Raw genomic sequence first — 23,926 nt, forward strand, 5'->3', positions numbered from 1 at the left:
TGGACAGATTTGGAGACATTGGGATATATTCTTAGTACAAACTTCGCCTAGCTCTGTACAGGAGCTATACTCTTATGGCAGACGAAAATCTGTCCTTTTATGTCTTTCAGGAAAAAAATTTCAACAACTGTAATTCAAAAAGTCACATCTTTTGCATCATGGGAGCCCCAGGCTTACTCCTACTGTTAAACCAGTATAAAAGTTTCCTAATTGCTACTCTGATAAAAGGCATTTGGCTTAATACTGCACTAGGGAATGCAATTTTCACCACAGTGTGGTGAAGTTATTCACTATGGTATTTTACTGTAACAGCATGACAGGGCTTATATTCCAAACAGCTTCAGAAAATTTAAGGACAGTTTTTCCTTGTTCTTACTGTTATGCCTTCCATGACACTATTATGTGGTCTAAAATCTGGTAACAGATGTATGCAGCGTTAGCATCAGGCCTGGTAGATGTGAGAACCATCACACTTTGCGGAGCTGTGAACTCCCCTATATCTGCTTCACACCTTGCTGCTATCATAAAGAAGAGGAGAACAGCCGCTTGCAGAGCTGAGCTCTCTGTGTCCTGGCCAAATCCTTTATAGATGGGCCAATTTCCTTCCCAAATGTTTGATCGTGGTGGTGTTGCTGATGTTCCAAAGACAGCAAACAACTTCTTTTTGCTGGCAGAAAGACCGGTCTTTGGAAATTTAACTCTGAGTTCACTTATTCCTAGGAAAATGAGAGGAATGTTTTGAGGAGCAAAAAGATTCAGACCTTTAATCTTGGTCAGTCATCCCTCCTTTTCCCTTCTGAAATCCAGAAAGGTTATTTAGAAAGCAAAGGACTTCAGTGAAATGGGAAATAAGCTATAGTTAGGAAAATATTTTCTAACCAGATAACGACAATCCTGAAGGCACTTCTGTGCTCTGAAGTATTGGCTACAGTTAAATGAGAAATTTTTTTTTTCCTGATAATGAATATGCTATTTCTTGTTTTACATCTTTAAATAAATCGTCGTGAACAATATTAACTACATGATATTTCAGAAGTTCATGCTGTTTTTGCTGACTGTCCTGGAGCCTGTTTTGTCTTTCATTAAATTTGCCGCGGACTAAATGTTTCTGATTAGTTTAAATTGGAAATTAATTGTACTCGACTTTACCCAAGCATGCAAATGTTTCCGGGAAGCTGACCGTAAACTAAGCCATAAGTGACAAGAGTCCTACAGATTATGTCCCAAGGCTAGCTGCTAGGATATTAGAATATGTTATGTTTTGTTCATAGATAACACAATCTCTTTCCTGGATGTGCAAAAGATACCTGGGGAAAAAAAGTCAGTGTCTAGGCAGCTCTAGGGAGACAGAGCCAGAAGCTAGGAGAAGCTCTGGATGGCAGTCTAAAATTGTAATTATGAATATTTCTGCTCCCCTGGAGCCTTGAATCCATGCCTCTCCAGGCACCAGGAGCTCTTTTCTGCACATGCATTTCTGCCCAGATATTTCTTGGTCTTGGCAGGGTGAACCAGCCCGGCCTGGCCCCGTGGCCCTGCTTGCAGCGTGCTGCCAGCGCTGTGCTCTGCTCCCGGCGCTTTGGTGGCTGCTGCTCTGGGAACACAGCTGGAGGAAAAAGCGGCAGTGCCCCCTTTATGAGGCTGCTTGATGGCCAGGGCACTTGCCCCAGTTTCTCATCCATTCTGATTTATAAAGGGGAGGATTTGGGTTCCTGCTTCCAGTCCAGAGGATGCTTTGGCAGGAGTGCTTAGGCAGGGAACAGAAAACCTTCTCCTGCGTACCTCTGACACGAGGGCAGACGGTGTGGCTCAATGTTGCTCTTTCCCCAGCCCAATGAATGTTGTTCTATGTAAGGTACAGTGGCTTAATTAGGAAGGAAGTGCAGAAACCTCCCCTTTGCCTTCGGAGAGCCTCCAGCCAGGGCACTGGGGCATGTCCCTGCAGGTGGGAGACAGAGGTCAGAGACCTTCAACCTTGCCATTCACGTTGTGCTGTACAGTGCTTGAACTGCTCGTTTGTTTCATGGATCAGGGAAGGTATCATTGGTTATGTATTGCCAGAAAAGATAAAGGAAAGGGAGTAGGCAGGCGTCTCTGGGAGATACTTTGGTTGCACCCCAAGTGAAATGGCACATTGAAAATGCCTACCTGCCCTCTGTGGGTCCTACGAGGTGTAGGACCACCCTCGCTGGTGGTTGTGTTGCTGGCAACTTTAATTTCCCCTGGCAGGCACCAAGGCTGATTTTTTTTTTTTCCCCACAGAAAGCAGGAGAAGCTCTGCCCAGTGAAGGTGCTGGTTATGGCTTTGCTTCTGAGTTGGGGATTCTTGCAGCCATTTGTCCCAGTCCGAGGGACATCTCATCCGAGGGTTTTCCCTTGCCAAGCTTGCCCTGAGCTGGGAGTGCTGCTCGCTGCTCCGTGCTGCCACTTGGCCCTGTGCGGCGGGTACACCACACAACCGTAACCTCTTCCTCTGGCAAACAGTGTTAAAAATATTGCAAAGAGCCAACTGTGGTCTTTTTTTCTTTCCTCTGAAGACTTTCTCCAAATACCTCTAATTAAGTTGCACAGAAACAATAAATCACAGTACACGTCTGCAGCTGGGATCTCTCTGTTGACATGCTGGATTTAGCAAGCTCTGAGCGCCCTGGCAGTGCTGGACAAGGAGTAGGCTAAGAAATGGAGTGGGAGAGTTGAAGACATTGCTCTCCCAGCTGTTTCTCGCTTCTTTTCCACTGGAGACTGCAGGCTGGTAAAGCTGGAGGTGGAGTGGGATGTGTGCGTGCATCTCAGCTGCCTCTGGGCAAGCAGTGGTGGCTCAGCCAGCCTTCATCAGCAGACTGTCGAGGGTTTCTCAGCTGTGCTGCAGCTGTGTCAATCGAGCAGCTTCTTGCCACTGCAAGGGATGTGTCCCCTCTTCCCTCTCACCCCACAGCTCTGGTCCTGCCCATTCCTTGCAACAGGCAGCAGCACCTGGCTGATCAGGTGGTTCAGTTCACTTAAGAAAAATAAATAAATAAATAAATATATATATATATTTGGCAGGCTGAATTTATTCTTTTCCCCTGGTTTAGTGAGCTGAGCTGGCTCCGGGAAGTTTGCTTGCAAGCAGGGGAGCCGGTGCAGAGAGGCGGGAGGAGTGGCGAGCAGGGAGGATTGCCCCTTTAGTCAACAGTAGCTGTTAGACCAAGCTCAGCTGCGGCAGCAACCACAGCCTAATTAAACAGCCCGGTCTGTGGCGTGCTCAGCGTCTTCCCCTCCTCTGAATGCCACAGAGCATAGACAGAGCTGCACATGTGCAATGCCAGGAAGAAATCTGCTATGCACAAATTAAAACTAATTTAGTGAATACCTTTTATGTTCTCCTCGCTGTTTTTTCTATTTTTTTTCTCATTTTTTTTTCTTAGCCATGGAGAAGAAGAAGAAGAAAATATCATTAAAAAAGAAAGTTCCTAACAGACAAAACTGTTATGCGTAGTGACTAATGCAACTGAATTCTTTGGGTATTTGTTTGGTTAGAAAACAAGTCTTTCAAAGATTAAAAAAAAAAAAAGTTGGCAGACATTTCCAGTTCAGAAGGCTATTTTTGCCAGTAAGTAAATAAATTCATGTAGGTAATTTTGAGCCACTTGAGATGCCACAGGCCAGGGAGATGGAAAGCCATCCCCTGAACTGCAAGATGCTCGTGGAATTAACTCCCTGTCTCGGGAGGAGAAGCAGAGGATCTGCTTGCAGGGGCTTCTGGTGGTTTTGGCAAGGGCTGGCCTGGCCTTGGTGCACTCCCTGGGCCGTAAAAAGGCTGGCCAGACAGTCAGCAAGCTCCCCGTGAAGACATCGAAGTTCAGTGGCGAGCCGCCGGTCTCAGGAGCAGTGCTGGCACCCATGGGGCGAGGAAGGCAGGGGTGGGACATGGGCAGCACTCGAAGCGTGAAGGTGGACCAAAGCCTGTGGAGAAGGGGTGGCCCTGGGGTCATCCAAGGGGGTTTTGCAACTGTGCCATTTCACGAAGAGGCACCAGGGCCTCAAATAAAGCATCAGCTTTTGCCATTGATGGCTATAATAGGACTGCGCTGGTAATAAATTACGGCAGCGAGCTCGTTAGCAGAGTCCAGGCCTTAAATGCTCGCTTCCATCCCGTAGCTGGAGCTCCAGACCATCAAAGTGCTGGAGGCTACGGGCTGCCGGTGACAGGAGAGCTCGGCGAGGGGAAGGGGCAGGCTTTCAATCCCTCTGCCTCACAGCGCTATTAACAGAAGGGCTTAGCAGCTCTCAGCACAGCTCTGCTGCAAAGATTAGTACTGACAGCATATGTAGAAAGCTTTTTTTTCTCCCTCTTTTTTTCTTTTCTTGCTTTTAATGTATTAATTTGACCTCTAGTGAGGGTGTGGACTGACTAGCTGCTTGTAGAAAAACCCTGCCCGAGCCTATTCTGTAGGCAGAAAACAGCTTATCTTCAGCCTTCCGTGAAGAGACTTAGATGAAACAGAAGACGGGAGCTTGTTTCACTCAATACTAATCACAGCAGTGTAATATGTGTTTGCTTTTCTCAATTACAGGCCTGAAACGGGAGGCTCTAGAGAAAACATTTTTTTCCTTCTTCCTGACAATCTTATCATTTTAATGCTGCCTGCTGTTTATATAGGATGAGAGAAGCAGGAGCGATAGCGTGAAGCGCTGCAGCCCAGCTAAGGAAACTCAGCAGCAGGCTGCAGTCGCTGGCTGCTGCGTGCGGGTGAGGAGGAGGAGGAGGAAGCTCCTAGCTACGTCTGCTGGGCCGGTGCAAGTCAGGGCCTCCTTTGCTGGTGGTGTGCCCACGCATGTGTGCTTGGTGGTTACGTCTGATGGTGGTTTGTGACCGGCACTGAAGTTTCGATAGCCTCTGATGCAGTTTTGATCCGGGGCAGAGTCAGAAGAGCTGTCAACGAGGGGAAAACCTGGGGCCAGGTGGGATGCCCAGCACCCGTGCAGCGCGGCCGCAGCCTCGAGTGCCTCTGCTGCCTTCACTAGGTCAGGCCGTGATTTCTCTCAGATGGGTGCCAGGGGCTTCTCCAGCCCCCTTCACACGTTGCCTTTCCAGCATGAAGCACAGTGAGAGAGTTGTTCTCTGTGGGGCAGGGGGGAGGAGGAGGAGAAGGAAGGTTTGCCCAGCTCCCACTGGGCAGTAGGGGAGAGCATGGGGTGCCTGTGGCGTGGGAGGTGTTGGGGAGCAGGACGGGACGGGTGGTGTGCGGAGGTGGAGGCCTGGGGGAACCCTGAGGTGGAGGGATCTCAGGAGGCCGTGGAATGGCAGCAATTTGCACAAAACTACGTTTCAGCAGATAGATCAAGTGTGTTGTTTTTGAGTGGGTAAACCAAATCCCCGAACTCTGTCTACGTTTGGAAGGACACGTCTGACCAGCTGGGTGTTTAATTGGTGTCCTTTTCTCATGTAGGAGCTAGTCTAAACTCCAGTAAAGTCAGCGTAATCTTATTGACTTAACGGATTGTGCCTTCTAGGGCCAAGTTATGTCTTCTACAAGTACCTTAGAATTTGGGCAGTGGGTGGGAAGGCAATTGGTCAGCCCTACTTCCTGTCCTTGCAATTAACTTTGGTCAGTGGAAGTTTTGTTCTTTCCAGAAATTATATTTTTTAAAACTAAAAGTTTTTTCTTTTTTGGAGGGGTGAGAAGGGAGAGTAAAACGATGCTTACTTTTTCAGAAAACTTTTAATAATTACATTGAAAAACAATACAAATCAGGTTTTCGTGGTTTTACATTCCTGATTTATTTTAGAAGCTAAAAAGGGCAGGAATGACAGGAGTAATTCTAAATTTCTTTTTCAAGAAGAGCCATTTGAAACTGAGCATCCTCAAAGTCCCAAAGAAAAAAATTATCACTTTGTATAGAGTGTCACCAACTTCTTCCCTCTGACCTTGAGCACCTTTAACTTGGATAGAGTTCACAGGAATTTTATGCAGTCATCCTGGAGGAGAAAGAGGCCAGTTCTCCACCTAGTTTGAAATCTGTGAAAAAAGTTTTCTATTTATTAGCATAAGTTTCTCAAATTCAGCAGGTTGCTGCCAACAGAACAACTCAGAACTGGAAGATTACTGAGGAAATATGATTCAGAGTTAATACGCAGAATTTTAGCGAGGTGGGCTGATGTATCAGCAAACACATACAAAGATGCTAAAGAAGGCTTCTGGTACTAAGACACAGGTATCAAAGTCTTATTCACTCCTAGAATTGCTGGCCTGTCTTGTGTATTGAAGCTTCCGGTTTTCTCTTTAAACCAATATTTATACAGAATGAAAATATTCACACTATAAAAATTTAATATATAAACCCCACTATCCTTCTAATTATTCAGCCAGCTGTTTTGACATGTGCACTGACAAAGCTGGTATGAAGAAACAGTGGATTGAGTGTCTTTTAGTGTGAAGGGTGTTTTTATCTGTTAGCAACTGTTTAGTAGGCAGTGAGCCCTTAGTAATAAATATTTTCTTATCCTGATTTTGTTTTATTTTTTCCTGTTTCCTTATTTCTACAGCTTGGCCATCAGCTTCATGCCAGTCTTGGTCAGTCTCATCTGAGGGATCAGAGGCAATGAACTGGGGGGCAGTGAGAAATGCCCAGTTTGTGTGTGTGTGTTTTTGGTTCCCCCCTTTTTTTTTTTTTTTTTTTTTTTTTACTGCATGGTTTTTGTTTACACTATATTTTACATCTATAAAGAGCCTTTCATTGCAGAGAATCCCCAGCATCTTTAGCGGATTTACTGAGAAGCACCAGAGCGGTTTTTAACATGCTGCAGAAATGCAGCCACCTCTGAGGAGTAAGGTGTTATTTTTGCAGTTTGGGACAAGGTGTAAGACAAAAATATCTGCCTGAACTCAGAGTGTGGAGCACAGAGAGGTGAAATACTAGGATGTTGTTAGGTTTCTGCAGTTAAATAAGGATGTAGAAGGGCTGTGTGTGTCTGGGTACTGGCTTAGGGCATCTCCCTTGACCCCTTTTCTCTTATTATAAAGTTGGGCATAAGTCTGGGAATCAGTATGTGGTCTGTTGGGTGAGAAAGTAATGCTCTCCTTGATGGCTCTCTCAAAAATACTAACTGGAAGGAAAAATATTGATCCTTTTGGTGTGGTGTTTCAGAAGCGTTGAGCATACACCTGGGAGCACGTACCCAGCAAAGCACAATGAAATGTCAGTGTATAAGAAGGCTCTGCTCGTGCTGAGGTAATGAAGGACCCCACAGCTGTGTTCCTCCAAGGTTTCTCATAGTAATTTTCCATGAAGCTATGGAAAAATATTTATTCTTCCTTCTATAAACATGTCTGTAGGAGATTTAGGGCAAGGCGTGCGTGCACACACACACAGAAAAAGTCCCTTTACATAGCCATAATTAACAAAATGTCTATGTTTTAATACTCCAGGACGTTACACAAAAAAAGAAAAAAAAAAGTGTTTTCCTTGTTAGCCCACCCCATTTTTGTGTGTAATTAGACACAATATACATGTAATATAGCTTCTTACCATCTCCATGGAAATCCACGTGCTAGGAAGACCATTCTGTGGGATAGTACAGATTAAAGAAACTGTACTTACTTTATGACCTTCAATAAGTTTAGTGGTGCAGAACATGAAATTAAATACTTATGAGGGTGACCCACCTTTCTTTCTATTCCCTCCTTGCTAATCTACAGCTGGATTTTTTCATCTCTCAGGAACAGTCTTCGCTCACTTCCCACCACTAGGAAACCAGCAATATTTCCTTGCACCAATGCCTTTTTTAATAGTGAGGCTGGTGCTTCTGTCAGCAATCATGTCTCCCCAGCATCCTATCAACATGCCCAGTAGGGTGCAAAGGGAGAGTTGAGCACAAGTGTACCCTCAAATGGCAAGTTGTGTTTATATGGTTGTGGTTATGGTTGTACTGTAACCAGCTTTGAATTCCTGGGCATACACAGAGATGCGTCTCAATTGTCTGAGTCCTCCAGTTGGCTCAACATGATTTCAATAAAAAGTCTATGTTCAGGTCACAGGATGCAAGATAAGAAAGGAGTCCTTTAGCCAGGCACTGTTTCGTCTGCTGATTCACAGAGGTAGGAGCTAAAAGGATGCACAAAGATGCAGGTAACTTTTCCATAGATGGTAGAATCTGACCAGTCTTCCTGAGGCTAAGTGGGCATGGAATGGCCATCACTGAAGCAAATCTTTCTTCAAGACAAATCATGTAGGAAGAAAGGTTGTTTTTCTCTGTAACAGTCAGCTTTTTCCTTAAAAAAAAATTAAAACAAAATAAAATCACTATCATTTGGAACCAGTCAAACCTATGAGATGTTTTGTGAAGAATCTTGCTGCTTTGAAATTTGCTGCTGGTCTGAAGTCGAGATCAAAATTACTGCTTTTGTGACTTCCTCATTCACCTTCATTTTCCCAGAGCTTTAACTTCTAAGATTTTGTCTGTTAGATGTTCAAAATATTGTCAAGGTGTTTCAGCTGCAAACGTGTGTGGTATCTTGAATTAGGAAAGGATTGTTATTTCAATCAATAGATGAATTGAAACCATAACTGGATTTCTGGGGCAGAAAAAAAGAGTAATTCAGCTATTCTGTGCTCATATTGTAGGCAATGGTATAATAGTGAGAAATGTAAAAGGTCATATAATGGGATTTTAAATGACATTTCTTAAGTTTCCTCAATTAAATTTTAAATACTTTTTCCTGTGGGACTTTCCCTAGCATTAATTGAATTTTAAGAAGAAATTGTGGTTTTATCAAAACAGACTTTTGGAAAGCTGTTCTGACCATATTTAATACTCATCAGCTGGCAGTTTTCACTTTCTTGCTTTTGAAAAATGCTGTTTTTTTGCCTTTTTTTTTTTTTTTAACTTTTTGACTGAAACATCAGATTTAAATAGTGAAAACTAGCATTCAGTAAAGAGCCTCTGGCAAGGACCAGACCACTAGGAATGCTAGCATGGGTATCCTGATGGATTCCTGCTTGGAACATTTGTCACTTGTGTCGTAAGAGAGATATGATGGGCTGTAGCCATACGTCCTGCTGTGAGCTGCTCCGTTACGTGGGCTGGAGGAACTTGGCTGTTTCTGTGAGAGAAGGGTGATGCTTTTGGCGATTATAAAGACATCAGCTGTGGTAAGGAAGCTCAGGTGATGGAGTGCTATGCCAATCCAAGCTGTTATTCTACTGATACTTTTTTACCCCTCTGGTCAAGAACTTGTTGATCTCTTCTGGTCTGCGTCTTCTTTCAGCTTCCAGAGGCTGTCTTTTGCTGACGAGTTACAGATCTATATGATCTCTGTGAGAATTCACATTCCCTGCTGGTTAGAAAACAAAAAGCTGTAAAACATATTTAACTTTCATGTTGATGTACTATGCTGATCCTCTTACATCTATCAATGTCAAGCCTCTCCAGATCTCCAGACTTGGCCAATAATGGTCCCATTAGGTCTGGATACACAAGGGAACTCACTTTTTACAGCGTTCCTAAAGGTAAGACTGCTTTAGCAGCATGTTACTCAAATTAGTTCAACATGGAAGTCATTAGAGAACAAGCCAGAAGAGTCTTGGTTACTACTTACCATGTTTTTGCCACTTTCAGTTGTTCCCTGCAGTTATTTTGTATGCACATGTTCCTTTGGACGGCTAATCCGGGTATCAGACTGGGTGGAAGATGGATGGCTGCAGGCTTTTACTAGAAATGCATCCTTTGGCTGAAGGCCACCATGCCACTGGGCTGTGCTTCCCTCTGTGGGCTCCAGGTGAATTATGAAGGTCTGTTGTCTTTAGTGGGACTCTGTAAAGTTCAGGGAACTGCCACCATAAAGCAGTTTGTGAAATCATGCATCTAGATCAGAATTTCTGTAAGACAGAGGTCAGATTGCCATTGTCGCATTTTACGTATCAGGCCAAAAATCTTGCAGTGTGATTGTTATACGGGCAATTGCTCTATTCTGTCTGCCACAGAAATTCCTTTTATGGCCTCAGTGGCAGTGCTTCTGAAGAAAGCATTCTCCAGGGTTGTCATTCTCCCTTGCTTGTGCCTAATACTGCTCACTTACTAGCATTTGGCAGAGCTGAATTTGACCTGAGCTTGCTCAGGGCTGGCTACCATTGATTGCAAGTTACAACAGGTAACGATGCTGGGAATCTTACTGCCACAAGGAGTCAGGCACCTCAAAGTCTCAGTGGGATCCTAGAAAGAAGCAGAAGCTCATTTGTATGCAGGCGGATGAACCAGAACATTCATAATTACATGAAGAAGGTACTGGCCTGCCATACGCAAGACTTAGTTCTTTCTCTAGATTGCCATCGCTCCTCTATCATCCCGTTCTGCTTTACTTTTCCCCTTTCTCCTCCTTCCCCGAGCATACAGTAGTGCCTCAGTCTGCCTACAGTGTGATTTGTAGAACAGCTATATACTATCAAACAGTATTCTATCTGGTTCTCATTCTAATATAAATAAAAGTACTCTCCAGTTCCTGTGATCAATATATAAAATTACTTGAGTGGAAGGACTCTTTTGTAAAAATAATCAAAATGCATCTTCACTCAGCAGCAGAGTGCAAATGGCTTAAGTGGGACAGTTGTAGCCATTCCTCTCTTCTTATGGGATTTACACCCATGTGACTGGGGAATATGCTGAGCCCTGTGCCTAGCCATTCATTTCTTCTAGTAGCCTTTTGCTTTTATATCGAGTTTTATTAGCATTATTTAAATATTGGGCTTGTCAAGCCGGGAAGAAACAGAAAGGACGACTACGAGAATGAGACAAAACATGATGTAAGGATGGTAAAATAAACATAGTACAGGAAAGGCAAGAAAGTCAAGCTCAGTGAAAGCCGTAGGACAAGTTGGAAATCTTTGGATGGAAGGTTTTCCAGTGGAAAGTGCTGATTCATCGAGTGCTTCGCAAAAAGGTGTTAATTTCAAATAAGCCTTATTTGGAATGAGAGATTGAAAACCATTTCCATACCATTACAGTCGACCTTTGAAGGTCTGAAATTACTTCAGTTCTGTCTTTGATATTATTCACTCTGTTTTGAAATTTTGATTGGCTGGGAATTTAAAATCTTGCTTCGCTTTTGCTCTTTTTCAGAATGCCTTTGTTAGTTTGTGTAGTTTGACTTCTTTTTTAAATAGAAATGTTGCCTTTTCCCCCACAGGAAAAAATATAGTTAGGTTGTGCAAGTCAGCTACAAAGAGAAGGTAGTTGAGCAAGAGTAACCTGACGGGAAAAGCCTAGGAAGAAAGGCAAGAAAATCCTGCAGCACCGTACCCACAGCACGCCGAGTGCTTGGGCAGGATGTGCTGCGAGCCCTGCACTGGGAGGACGTAACCCCATCGTCGGGCTGTGTTGGTGAGAGCTCAGCCCAGTGTGGTGGCCAGCTTGGTCCGTCACTGTTTACAGAAGGAAAAACGTGAGCTTTTCCTGTAACTTTCTTGATCTCGGGTTGTCCTTTGAAAATGGAGAGGAGGATGGTACCCGCTGGCCACAGCCCCTTCCCATGGTGTAGGGCAGCAAGCTCTTCTTTCTGCTCCGCGCTTGGGCTCTTCAAAGCTTGAAAGGAGCTCACAGGGATGATCCACCCACATTGTTCGCATTTGTACATTTTAACATCACTGTGTGACTTCTGGACAGTGGTGACCATCCCAGAGCATTGCTCGAAAATGCTGTGCTTCCTTACAGCTGGGATGAAGGGGACAGGCAGATCCTGCAGGCCAGAACAGGAAAGCAGCATGAAAAGCAGCGTGCTTTTGCAGGCAGGGCTCTCGCCCAGCTGAAGTTAACAGGAGTAACAGCCACCATTCACTGAGCAGAAAGGGGGAGGCACTGTATGGGGCTTTGCTTGGGGAAACTGAGCCAGAGGGAAACAATAAATGCCAGCCAGACATAGCTACCGAAGCCTGTTTAAACAGAGCACCAGAGAATGAGAGAGGTTTTGGGGTTAAGTTCTCACTGCACAGGGCTTGAAGCTTGGCAAAGCAACAATCTCTCGTTGAGTCTTTCTCTGTTTGAAAAAAGTAGGACTTTGAATTATGACCTTTTTTTTTTTTTTTTTTTTTTGTACAGAAACATTGCATCAATGAGAGAACAGGCTGTCATCAATTTTTCCACTTAATGGAAACAATTTTGGCTAACTGCCTGGGGTCAGCAAAGACTGAGTATTCATATGCTGTTGTATTGCTTCCATGGCACATAAAACGTTCTGCCTGCAGAGGTCTAAATGTCCAGGTGACCTGATTCAAGGGAGATTTGTGTCCCGACTCCTTACTCAAAGTAATGTAGGTATGGTGTTTTGCAAGTGTGGTATTTGTATCATCCAAGTCAGGAGCTTTTAGCTGCAGTAACCCTTTGTAGCCACCTTCCTGGAAGAAGCAGCACCCACTGGAGGCATTCGGTGCAGAAATGGGGACAGGTTAGCTCAGGGTGAGGACTGACGCTGCACCCTTGCACGCACTGGTTTGCTGTCATGTGCTGGGCTGTCAGCTGTGGCAGATGAGCTGCTCTTGGTGAGCAGCTGGGCTGTCCTGGCAGGAAGGGTGAAAATCTCCTGTCTAGGTGTGGGAAGGAAACCTGGGGAGCTACTGCAGAAGTTGCAGGGTAAGCCCTTTCCCTGCATGAATTAGAGCACACACGAAGAGACGCAGGTTTAGCAGCTACCTGGAGACACAAACAGACGTCTTCATTGCCCAGGAGACTGGGCCACAGGCGGGGAAGTGACCTTTGTATGAGCAGCTGCTGCTGACCTGTCCGCAAATTAGCATGAAAAATAAGCATGAAAAATGCACATCGGTCCGTCACAGATTGAGATCTATGGAAGGGAGGCAAAAGTGTTTTAGAAATAATAAAAAAAAAAAAAATGAAGAGTCTGGTAGCACAGTCTGCTGAGCCAAGCATTCGTGCCACTCACAAGGACAATATTTTATGAGGCTGCCTGTCATATAGGGAGATGCAGAGAAACACCGATAGGATGATTGTATCTGATTTGCTGTCACTTAGCATATGAAAAGCTTGCTAAAAAAGTGGGTGGGTAGTGGGAATGGGTTGTGATATTAGGAGAACCTGCTGAGCCACCTTTGTAACTCCAGCATTGTTATAAGAGAAAGAAAGAGCAAATCCCAAATGTGGCGACCCACCTACTCTGCTGCGATGAACAGCTTTGGTCATAGGACAGAAGTTTCCCCAAGTTCCTGGAACAATCTTTTGTCTCATACAGATTTGATCTCAGCCAGGGCTTAACCACCATCAGAAAGCATATTAAGACGTTCTGCTTCAGGTTATGTTTAGACCATGAAAACAGAGCATTTTTTGAATATGTCAGCTGGCATGCTTTAATTAATGCAGGTTAAAAAAGTTCAGCCTATCTAAAACAATATTCAAAACATTGTGGGTATACATACGCATTTTAAAAAGCTTCTTTGGATATTATTTGTCTCTTCTGATAAAAAGGTGTAATATGTATTCAAAGCTGTGCTACTCATAAAACACAGACTGGTAAGAATAAAGCTCTTTTCCCATTGTAGCTGTGGCCTGCAGCTGTATAAAGATTGCTGGTATTTTAATAGTGGCAGAAGAATCTACTTGTCCCCTTAACCCTTTTCAGGTCTGGTTTGGTTTTGTGATGCAGACAGGACGTGGCTGGTTTGGTGAGCTTGCTCATAACCAGCATGGGCATCTTCCAGAGAGCCAAAACCCGGGGCAAGAAGGCGGCGTGCGAGAGGAATCAGGACGGCGCAGCATGGCCGGGCTGAGCGTTCAGGTTGGTGCTAATTCTGCCCGAGTCCTGTTTCACAAGCATGCATTTTAATGACTAGTTAAATGGGCTTGTTTGTTTAATTGTGCGATGCTTTTGGCTTTATAAGTGAATCATCGTCAGCGCGCATCCCTGGGTGCTGGCGATGACTGCTGAGCGTGGGGGAGCTGCTGGCAGGGCACGGAGCATGTGCAAGCCGGGGCAGTGAACACAGCTGCAGCCCCGGGAGCCCGGCTCACTGGAGTTGTTTGTAGTTTGTGTACAGCTCTTTGGGCGTGATCCTTCAGCCTCCTGCTCCACTACAGCCGGGCTGCCCTCCCATGCGCTTTCCAAGTGGATGGGCTGCGCTTGCTGGGGACAGATGTTGCTACTTAAATGTGTCTAATGAGTTTTGATTTTCTTCTCTCCCCCCGCCCCTCCAGAATGTAAACATTTTTGTAAGCGGTGAAATCAAATACGGTTAAAACATGAAGGGAAGCAGGGAAGCCAGTTGTCTGTTTAGCTGAGAAATCCCAAGCTCAGGTAACAGTAAACAGAGCTGGTTCCTTTTTTGGCAGATACCTAGGAGAACGTTACCACCTATCTGTGCAACTGGGGCAGGGGTGCATGAACATACATGGTCAGAGGGCTGGGGAGGAAAAAAATATATATATATATGTATGGTGTTCCATCTGGCTTAAATATTTACAAGTTTTAGTTGAGTAGGAGCAGAATATTTGCGTTCAGCTGACCCAACCAGGAAGGGTGTGTGTATTCATTTCCATGGGACGAGGGGCTCCTTCAGATGAACTCCTTTTCCCTCCCACCTGCATTTTCTGCTAAAACAGTTTCTGCTGGTGCTGTTTCAATACCAGCTATCAGTGTCATTAACCTTGTCCTGTTTGACTGCCTCTGGACTGACCTTGCTGGCTGGGTATAAGCCAGAAGTTTTGAAGAACAGAGAGGGACCAGGGATGGTAACTGCTGCAGGACACACAGCTCCATCCCAAGCCCGTTATTCTTGTGTCATGGCTCTGTGCTGGGTATCAGTGTTGGGCTTGGCTATTGCAAATACTTCCACTATTGGACACTTATGGAAGAGGATGTAATTGTCACTAAGGATTATGAGCAAATTGTTTTTTTTGACCACTGTTTTAAATTCTTGCAATTGGTAACTCACTCTGTCTGCGTGTGTGACTGGGTAGGTCACTGTATGTATGTAGTAGTACATTTATATGTTTGTTTCTTTGCCAGCTAAAGCATACCCTGAAATTTCCCCTAGTTCTTTCCCTGTGATAACCCCTTCGTCTCCATCTGTCCGCAACCCTCTTTTTCTCCTTGCATTTAGAAATGCTGTTGAAGATCCCAGCATAAGCCTGGCTGTCCTCTCCTTCATTGGAGCTTCTCCTCCACATTGTATCTGCAGTGGTCACGGCTGGGACTCGGAGACTGCCTTTTCTTAGCAACAGGCTACAACTTTCTGCTCTTCTCCTGTTACCTCAGCATCTGCAGCCTTGACACTGTTAAGGGCTGTTCAGGCATGTCAGTCCACCAAAGCCTGAGGTTAAACAAATGTGGCCAGCTTTTGGTTTAATCTAAAGGCAAATAAAAACAGAGTCGTTGGTTGGTTCTTTTTTTTTTTTTTTTAATAACTTTAAACAAAAAAAAATTCAAGTTTATTATGATAGTTTTGGCCCTGACTTTACTTTTGAACAGTTAGTAAAAGTGGCTGCTTCTGTTACAGAAACTCCTACTGACAGCAGGTCATAAGCAGGTGACAGTTTTAGCAAGCCTCATGTGTCCACAAGATGCAGGACGAAAGTTCATTCCCTGTCCCTCCTACAAGCATGTCTTGGCAGCAAAAGATGACTTCTCCAGGAATCCCGAGCTGCCCTAACCTTGCAGGATGAGGTTGCACAATGTGCTGGCTTCAGTGGTAGGCCTGGGTGGAATCCTCTCCTCTCCTCTCCAAGTCTCCTCTCCTCTCCAAGTCTCCCCTCCTCTCCAAGTCTCCCCTCCTCTCCAAGTCTCCTCTCCTCTCCAAGTCTCCTCTCCTCTCCAAGTCTCCCCTGCTCTCCAAGTCTCCCCTCCTCTCCAAGTCTCCTCTCCTCTCCAAGTCTCCTCTCCTCTCCAAGTCTCCCCTCCTCTCCAAGTCTCCTCTCCTCTCCTCTCCTCTCCTCTCCTCTCCTCTCCTCTCCTCTCCTCTCCTCTCCTCTCCTCTCCTCTCCACCAGGAATGCCCTGTGTTAAATCATCCCCAGTCTCCTGGTTTGGGAGGAGGAGGAGGAAGAAGAGAGCGAGGCTGGAGCTGCAGTCAGGAGGGGAACTGGCCATCACGGCAGACCCAGGGTGAGCATTTGCAAAGCTGACTGCTCTGCCAACAGTGTGGGTGGCTCCCCAGTGCTGAGGACAAAGGGGTGCCTGGTCTCGCAGTATGCTTGCCAAGGTCTCTGCAGGCAGCAATGATCTGTGCTGCCCGTCCTTCATTCTTTTTTTTTTTTTTTTTTCCTGTTGGTTGCGTGTTTTACAGGGGCATTTTGAGAAAAGTCAACAGAAGCGCTCCAGTGTTTGTGTACTGTGAGGTGCTGAAGGCCATGTCTGCAGCACCCTTCTGCACAGGTTTGTCTCCATGTACCAGCCTCAGTCCCTGAATCTGGTGCTCCTTTCCACCACGGAACCTAGCAAAGAGCAAGCAGAGGCTCTTGTAGGTACAAGTGTGAGGAATCTGTGAGGAATAGTGAGCTAACAGCAGCAAAAAAGCATTTGGCAGATGTATCCTTTCTGTTTACAAATACCATAAAAACATTCTTTGATTTTTTTTTACTATTGTTTTTTTTCTAACCAAATTTTCATCTTGTTCAGTGAACGGTTAAAGGGAGCATAGCTGAGTCTGAAGTGTACTTGCACATGATTTGAATATTTGCTATTTGCTTTAGCTCCATTGGTAGCTCACACTGTGCTGTATTTTTTTTTGTTATATATTTTTCATTTTTCGGTGCCTGCCTTGGGAATTCCCAAACCACAAGAAGCTTTTACATTATCTCTGCAAATGCTCTCAATGCAAATACTTGTGCCAGTCTTTTAGCATATCTTCATTAATGGATATATGTTTGCACAAGAACCTGCAGTTTTATCCGTGTTTGCGGAACCTTCTTGAAGATGGAACTAAATTGCTGTGAATGTTTGCAGTAAGCTCATGAAAAGAAACCTTGAACACCATGAATTTGCAGGGTTTTTTTGGACAAATACCTGTAAATCCTTCTCCTTTCCCCTTGTCGTACTGTTTTATCCAATATGCATGTAGCTGGGAAAGGCAGTAGCTGTACGTTTGAAAAAATAAGAGATCCAGCACCTATCACTGGAAAATATGTGTTAGTCTGATTAAGTTAATAACTGCAACTGTCTGTGAGAGCTGTTTGGTCGGGTTGTAGGGTTGGTAGCACTATCCTTGTAACTGCTCCATGCAATGGAGCATACAATAAGGGGGCAAGAACTGAGACGGTTCACCCAGGAAGGCTCCTGTTCTTATCAGGGATTTTCTGAAATGAGAGAGCTCCAAGTTCCTACATGCAGCCCTGTTTGTTCATAAAGCCCTCCTGCAGGGATGTCTATTACAACACCCCTTTTGTCTCAATCAAGATAGGAAAATTCAGCGTAATTAGTGAAGTCTGTTTGCATATAAAATATGATAGTCCCTTAAAATTTGTCTCTTCACACATATGACACTTATTCTGTCTCTGCTTGAATTGTTTGTTTGTTTTGACTAACTCTCATTTACCTGTAAAAAAATCTTTTTCTAGTTAGGGAGGGCTATATGTTATTTTTTCATGCCTTGGTATTACAGAAATTCTTGGGTAGTCTTTGAAGGTGATTTCATGTTGGAGCAAGCGTAATCCCTCTTTCCAGAAGGGTAGACAGCTTTAACTCCTTTCTTTTAGAGGTGTAGAGTTTTAAGAGGATATATGCATATCTATCAGCCAGTTGCTTTTCAGCTTTTTTCTTTGTTGCTGTTCAAGTCTCAGCAGAGAGGATGTTATGTTGTCTGCCGTGTCTGTGGTTTTGCCCCGTGTTTGTAGAGAGTGTATATATTTACTATTTTGGTGAACTGTATGCCCATCCACTATTATGCTACACAAACGGGCTTTATCTGTTCAACCCATGTTGCTTGATTCCGAATGCATGACTTGTCCTGAGGAAATAATTTAATTCTGGCAGTGCCTCCTGGTTTTAGTTCTGACAGGCCTTATCAGATAGCGTAGACTTTGAACTTTGCATGTCTCTTCCTTTTTTTCTGTTACTTCTACTAGCATAGGTAGAAGTCCCATTGAACTCCAATGTGTGGCCTTGTATGTATGTATATAGCTTTTGTAATATACTCTGAAAGGAGTTTTGGGGTTGCTATCAATAACTCTTACAATATGTTCTCTTGTGGTTTATGGTCATTTTCTACTCAAATGGTTTCACTTCCTTATCTACTCAAGGCAGATAAACAGATCTGCCGTTAGATTAATTGAAACAGGAATATAGAAATGCTGTGGTTCTGAGGATGGCTCCGTGAAGATGCTATTGGTTTTCCAGACCAGGCTCAGGATATACATGCACAGCTGCCTCTCTCACATGGTCCTGTGCATGCATGCAGGAAGTAAAATAGTATTTCACAGCAAGATTATGGCCTTTACATATAGAACCGCCAACTTACCCAAGGCAGAGAAGACATTCTGTATTACCACCAAAAGGACCTATTAATATTTTTTTCCGGTGGGTTATATCTTTTTGTTTTCCGTCTCTTTCTGTTGCTCCAATATGGTTTGGTACAGTAAGAGATTATACAGAGAGCCTTGTCAAAGCAGAATTTTTTGGGGAAAAAAACATTTAGCAGTCCCAGCATTAGAATTTTTTCTCCATCAGACCGCCTCTGAAGTGTACCAGGTTAGGTAGTTTGGTGCTTGGAGAACTGCTAAGGTAGCTTTCTGTTGCCTACACAACCACTTGCACCAATGCTGCAAGTATTGAATAATGCTCTGAGTACACTGCGACCTACATCGATTGTGGCAGACAATATCATTACTGGAAAGTTTGTTAGCATATGCGAGCAAACGAAAAAGGAAACATGTTAATGTACATACAAAACAGTGCTCTAACTCCGGAATAATAACGTGAAACGGTTGTAAACCTCAGTCCAACACCAGCCCAGGACAGCTGCATGCAAACAGGAAACTGTATGCCATGTAGATGGTGAGTTATCAGTAAAGGCATTGCACTCACTATCAAAGGGAAAAATGTGAAAATGTAATCAAGCACTGCAAATATTAAAATATTTATAATGGATTGTCCTCATTCCACTATGCCAGCATAAAACACAGGGAAAGCACCAAGCGGAGCTTTTACCAGATGAAAGTGGAATTAGTACTGACTAAGTCACTGACAAAAATTAGTCACTGACAAAATTAGTACTGACAAAGTCACTGCTTGCAGTCAATACGAGTACATGCAGAAACCTAATGATACTCAGAATGGGACAGACAAGTGTTTCATGTTATAGAGACATTAGGTACTCCAGAAATCCAGTTTGAACAGACAGATATTGTGGTATCCCTACAGCAAAACTGCTGAAAGATTATCAAAATGTTTTTGAAGGTCTGAGATTTCTTCCAGGCACCCTGCACCTGGAAAAAGATTAAAGAATTTGGCTGCTATAGCACTTGCCCCACAGAGTAATTGCTGCTTAAAGAGGGGGAAAAAACGTGAACTAAAGAGAAATAGAGAGAAGAAAAGGTACTGCTGCCAGTTGAAAGGTCTGGTCTATGCAGGGAATCGGCATGTGGTCATCATGGAGAAGCCAGCCAAGCTGTGACGTGCAAAGCTGAGCACCTCGGAGCTCGCTACGAAGTGTGTGCAATTGAGAAACCAGTCTCTGAGTGGCAAAAATGAAAAGCAGTTATCTTTGGCGCTGAGTGTTGAGGGTACTGGCAAGTTGATGAGGAAAACACCTACCTTGCCACATTCTGGGCACCAGCAAGTAAACAGAGATGGTTGAGGATGGCATTTGAGATCAAAGTCGAAGTGCTGCGAATAACATCTAGTAACATATGGGGTCTGCTACTGACGGTATTCTCGCACAGACAAGAGTGGAAGCTGTCTCAAGACCTCAGGCTTATCAACCTGTTGGGAAGGCCAGGGAAGTAACTCCTTAGCAGAACCAGAGATAAAGCAGTGGCTGTTTTTAATGCCATGTGTGGGATGCTGTTTCCACCTTAAAATGTCCTGACCCCAGCAGCGTGAGTTCTTCAGTCAGTGCCCAAAGTGAATTGCCAGTTACTTCTCTGAGCAATTTAAGCTTTTACCAGCTCTCAGATTTGCCCTGACCATCTTTATTCCCAGCCTCTTAGCAGTCACCTGGAGATTTGGGTACAAATATGTAGCATGGGCTGTTTGCAGGACATGGTGCACCTGATGCTCTTAATTGTGCCACCCGGAGACAGTGGCACAGCCATCACTTGGGTGAATGTGTTGAAGACCCGGCTCTTCTCCCTGAAAGTTGTATCAGTCATGATGCTACTGAGATGTTTCTTGAGATGTCCTTTAAAAAGGGCAGCTGGTGGCTTCTGTGTCACATCATTCCGATTAACAGGGCTGAGAGTCAACCACATTGAAAAGGGATATTTAGTAGCAAGGATATTCTGTGAGAAATCTAAACTTTGGGTACAGGGATGTTGAACCATTTGATTCCTGATACTATTAAATATTTATGTTTATCTTTTGACAGCTGTCTCTGCCCACTATACTGTTATGCTGGCCTACGTGGAGAGAGTAACACAAACATAGTGACTACCAGAGATGTAAGCACCCAAGGAAATTTAAAAATTAAGTCCTATGAATGTTCATAACGGAAATTTCACCTCTGAACTGGACAACTTTGTACTTTCTGTAAAGAGCTGCTGAAGAGTGTTGGTGGGAAAGTACCTGCTCCTGCCTCAGCCCAGCGCTTCCCTCGGAAGAGGGCAGGGGCTGGAGCAGCAGCCTGGGGTGCCTGTCTGCAGGCTCGGCTGCGGCGGTCGGGATGGCCCTGCTGCCCTCAGTACTGCTGCAGGGATCTGTGGGCTCCTATCTCGGCCAGTCTAGCTGCAGATCTGCCTGGTCGCAGAAAAGGAGTGAAGCCATTTGAGCCATCAGCCATCAGCTACAAGAGAAGGTATCGTGGAAACTTCTGATAGTAAACCCAAAAGTGTTTCAAATAAAATGTACAGTACTGAAAAAGGGGCTGATGTGTGCATGTCTGACACCTTCTGTAAAAAAGAGCTTGCAGCAAGAAATTGTGCAACTGAACAAGAAGATGAGATCCTCCACATGATAGAGAGGATAAGCCAAGCCAGATACGGCCACTTTGTGGGCAGGGGTTGGAAGGAGCTGGGGAACCGAGCTGCTCAGCATGGACGGACGTGTGAGAAGGGACGGGCGCAGGGGAGGAGTTGTGCTTATCGCTCAAAGTTATCGAATGAGCAAAAAGTCCACGATAACATCATCTGAAGGCAGATGGATCAGTTTACTGAGAGCAGAAAGTGTTTTAAAAAGATACGGTGATGCAATGGATTAAAATGCTAGCAATATCATATTCTTGTCATAATAACCCAGGTTAACCAATACCTGATGAACAGCTGTAAAACAAGACAAAATGAAGCCAAGAGAAAAAGATTAAGAAATACACAGCATTTCTAAAAGGCCTTGGAGACCTTTTCACCTGCAGCCATACTAAATACCTCATTGTTGTAAATTACTGTTTGGATTTTGAGAATTCAGTTGAATTGTTAGATGTTATTATCGTGATCATTGTGGACAGAGCAATGATGCTTCCAGGTAACGTGGTGTCCATGGACTCATCTTTCCAGGCTGTGTGTGGGTTGTTCCTTACGAACATCTCTTATTTAGCTTTTCACTCTTAAAAATTAGCTTTTTAAGGCCCAGGTTAGTTTTACATCTCTCAGGACACAGTTTGTACTGGTTTCCAGAAGATGAAGTGCAGGCCAGAAACTGTTCCATAGAATTTTGCTGATTTCACTTAGGAGGGATAAGAGAGACTTGAAAAATGTGATGTGGATCCACTGGTGAAAGAGGGACAGGCCTTTGAGAGGAGATTTTCAAGAATTCTGGGTTTCACAGAGGCATTTATTTAGTAAGCAACCAAAAACCATGGAAGTTTCATCCTCCAAACCAGAATGTGTAGGATTTCTATTTGTACACGTTACTAGTCATTTGGAGTACCACAGACAGCCCACATATATCACCATTCCCAGGAATAAATACTTGCAGAATTGAGATTTCATTTTGTACTGCTTTGCTCCCCTGGAGAAGAGGAGTTTTCCTTCGCTTGCTCACATAACAGCCAGTAAGTGCAAGTCTTTTTTCAGGCTGTAATAAACAGCCCGTGAGGCTGAGTTGGCCTCAGTGAGTTGTCACTTTCCTCATGAAGATATTTTGGTCTCTCTCTCTCTCTCTTTCTCTCTCTTTTTCTTTCTCTCTTTCCCTTTCTCTCTCTCTTTTTCTTTCTCTTTTCATTCTTTCTTCTCTCTTTTTCTTTCCATTGTTTCCCCCCTTTCCCCTGTTTTTTCCCCCTTTCTTCCCCCTTCTTTTCTTTCTTACTGTGACTAGAGAACTGAAGAGTTGCCTTAAAATTACATGAACATGGAAGGAGGGCACGCTCACTGCAGTGACAAGTGATGAAGTGCAGATGAGCTTCAGTAGTAACTTGGGTTTAGGACAGGGGGTCAGCAAGTCCTGACAACTTTCTCACACTCCTTTCCTCTGGGGCACTGGATAAGTTACTTCTCCGCCTCAGTTTCTCTATCTGTAAAAATGTAAGAACAGTGTGATGATGATAATTGGCTTCCCCCAAAGGGGTTGAGTGAATTAATTAGTTAATATCTTTAAAATGCTTTGAAGATGAAAAGTATAGTGTTGATATAGCCCTGCTGAGAATCTAGGACCAAGCATTCATATTAATGAGGGTATGATTTTGGAAGTTCAGCACAACATGCAGTAAAAAAAAAAAAAAAAGTGTATTTATAGTGGTGCAGTTAGTTAATATTCATGGCTTTGTTCTCTGCTCATAAGTTTGCAGCAAGAACATGAAGACGGGAGAGAGAATAAGGGATTATTGTAGAACAGGGCAGAATGCATGTTGTGGACTAATCCAACAAGTCATTTTGCCACCATAAAACCATCTTCAGACAGCTGCAAAGATTTTCATGTACTGGAGCTGGAACAGGAGAAAAGGAACAGATCTTGCTAGATCTGCTGCTATAATAATAATCCGTTTTCCCTTCCAGGCAAAGCCACAGGGCTAGACCTTGCTTGTTGTGGTGTTTAGTCACCTTTGCACTTTATCTTACCTGCAAATCTCAGGCTGGGAATCAAATTGCAGCCCTCCTCAGCAGGGTAAATCACTGTGATCCACCTTCTATTGTTAAGGAGTCATTGCTAAACCAAAGGCAGGAGAAAAATTACCTGTCCCGGGGTGAAAGGCAGAGAGGCAGCGCTGTCCTTCTGTGATGGTGATGAGGCAGGAGGGCCATGATTTTTAGCTTTGGGAACCAAACTTGCCCTTTTTTGCTTTCACAGCAAAATTTCTTTGCGCGTCTGATGTATGGTCTGAAACCATTATGACTTCTGTGCTTTCTCTTGAGTTAATATTTAATTCCTTCTTAAACATTAACCTTGGCTGTAGCAACTTTTGAAAAAGAGGACTGCTGTGCTAATAACACTAATCATTTCCTTTTGAAAAGCTTGGGAACAATGTGGAGCACTGTATGTGTCTGAAAAGTAAACTCTCTTTTAATGACATATGTTACTGTTTCGCAACACAAATTTATTTATTTTTTGCTGTTTCTTCTGATGTTTACAAACTGTTCCTGCCCAAACTGCAATCCATGAATATTCTGTGGTGAACCCACCTCTTGAGCCTACTCCTTTGTTGTGAAGCAAAGCAGTAAAGCAAAGATCAATGTCCTTTTACTGTCACTGGTTCATGTGGTATTAAGTCAAGTGCAAGTCAAATATAAATATATTTGTAGCTATAACTACCAGACGAACGGCACTTGTCACAAACATTTCTCAACCACAGACATCAGGAAGAGAATCTGTCATGTATTTATTTATCTTACATTGTTATCAGGCACCAAAGACTGCATAGTCAGCTGA

This window comes from Cygnus atratus, chromosome 3 (genome assembly GCF_013377495.2).
Source record: "Cygnus atratus isolate AKBS03 ecotype Queensland, Australia chromosome 3, CAtr_DNAZoo_HiC_assembly, whole genome shotgun sequence".
Lineage (NCBI taxonomy): Eukaryota > Metazoa > Chordata > Aves > Anseriformes > Anatidae > Cygnus > Cygnus atratus.